The sequence below is a fragment of the Stegastes partitus genome, unplaced genomic scaffold, assembly GCF_000690725.1.
Source record: "Stegastes partitus isolate 25-593 unplaced genomic scaffold, Stegastes_partitus-1.0.2 Scaffold160, whole genome shotgun sequence".
In the NCBI taxonomy this organism is placed as follows: domain Eukaryota; kingdom Metazoa; phylum Chordata; class Actinopteri; family Pomacentridae; genus Stegastes; species Stegastes partitus.
In genome coordinates, this window is record NW_007577891.1 from 153,877 (window position 1) to 156,292 (window position 2,416).

The following is a 2,416-nucleotide window of genomic DNA, read 5'->3' on the forward strand; positions in this document are numbered from 1 at the left end:
AGCAGGTCATTCCTTAATTTCTCGTCTTCATTCACCTGCTGTCTAACAGGACAGGGCTTCATAAATTCAGATTTTGTTCCTGTTGTTATTGAAATACCTTGACTGTTAAACTAGCCAAATCTGAATATACAGATTAGAACTTTAAAAGTATATTGTGTGTTGTTTATGATTTCTAATTTGGATGTGTTCAGCCTCTCTGACTCATAAATGTCACCATCAAACACACATGTATCTGTTAGTAGAATAAACTTTTTAAAAATTGGACTAATAAAGTCAAAATTGGACAAAACTGACAGGTTGCTATTAAGTGTCATATTGCTGAGTTAATATTTAACCAATCAGGTGTTGAATAGGTGAGTGAATTCCCCATCATGCTTTGAGGCTGTGTAATCGACGGAGAGCAGCTGCAGCCCCTTAATATCTCCTGAAGTCATCGCTGCATATGTCTGCATGACGTCAGAGCAACGTCTGGATCATCTCAAATGAGCCCAGTGGCCCAGTTTTGCAAAAAAAAGACCTGCTCCATATATTATAATCGTATTTCACAGCAGGGAAAGTAGGATGGCTCAGTTCAGGTTAATGTCCCAGTAAGGCATGACGGGGAACTAAAACCGGATCACCCACATGGACTACAATCATCTTTACTGTTGTTGTTTATTCCTGTGCTTCTCCTGCAGTGATGACAAAGTGTCTGACTGGCAAATGAATCAATCAGTAATGAAAATAATATTTAGTTACAGCTCTTGTGAAAAAAAACATTAAACACTCGACTCACTCTCCTCATCAGCCGAATCCATCATCCTGTCCTACAGTCCAGCTGCAGGTGAGTTAGTGAGTTTGGAATTCAAGATACTGTTTAGAGCGAGTTCACCAATACGTCAAACTGAACCGTCTCAGGAGTGTAGCTGTCACACACACACACTCACACACACACACACACGGATGCTGACGTGACCCTGTCAGTGTGAGGTTGCTGCTGAAGCTCTCGGACACATCTGGTTCAACCGTCTCACACAGATTTTTATTCTTTGCTGTGGAAGCAGAGTGAAGCAGAGAAACTCAGACGGTGTGAAGGGGTGAAGGAATAAAGAGGAACCTTTAGTTTGAGCATCTTTGACAGACGTTAAACTTTTCAGTGTGTGTTCGTGTTTGCTGGTTTTTACTGAATGTGTGTTGATGCAGATCAACCTTCCTCCTTTGTCTTGTTCCTCCTTCACCTTCCCTTCACTGCCACGTGTGGACAATCTGTTTCTCATCATTTTATGATCTGGAAAAGCTCCACCAAGCTCTTGTTCACCCATTTAAAAAAAAAAAAAAGAAAAAAAGAAAAAAGAGCAGGTGTTCAGAATAAACACAGTGCCACTGTTAGCGCTTTGGTGCTGCTGTGAATGCCAGCTACTTCTCACCAAACCTGCAGAAACATGCTGGTAGCCTGTCGTTGGTAGAAGCTGCCAGAATCACTCAAACAGCAGAATAATCCTCTGAACAGCTCAAAGGTAGAAATGATCAGCATCTAAATCCACAAATGGACACGGCCAGCACACATCAGATTTTGAACTGTATTTTAGTTGCTGTCAGTCACTGATAAACACCAATGAAACAATTACAGTTAGAATCGAACCTGTATTTGTGTATTTTGTATTCCAGCAGGTTTAATCATCACCTCTGTGTGCAGCTGTTTAGTCATAATTATTCAGCAAATTAAAAAGGTTTAGCATAGAATATGCATGTAGAATAACCAAGTTCATTTAGTCAGGTGTTCTTAAGGACAAGTTTGATGTTTTTGTGCTTTACTTGAGTATTTCAACTTATACTTCCACTCTTTCTACCTCATTACATTTATCTTTAGTTACTTTTCGAGAGATTTTAAGATTTTATACAATTGATAATATGACAACCTTTAAAATAAAACACACTGTAAAAGATTAAAACAGTGACTTCTAACCCTTTTGGCTGTTTAGTGTGTTGTCAGGGTCACATTTCAGATGTCTACAAGCTGTTAACAGCTCCACCAAATAGCTTTTTCTCTTCCAAACTTCTCACATGGTTTCATTTCAATATTTGTTCAAAAATGATGCAATATGTCAACTAAAAGGATTAAAGGAAAAAGCTCAAAAGCTGAAAACAGATTTGTTGAACACAACTTTTTTCTTTGTTTTTCTTCCATTACTAATGTTTGGAACCTTCAGATTTATCTTCTGTCCCTGTTTATAAAACTGGATATAAAGTAGTTCAAACTACAGCAACCGTAACAATAACATGCTGCAGACACACTGATGCTTCAATATTAGTAATCTAATGGTGTTATATATAATAATGTATTGTAGGTTTATTACTTTAATCCCATTTTGCTGCTGATGCCTATGCACTTTTCATGCAAGACTTGTACTTGTAATGATGCAGATTTACAGTGGTA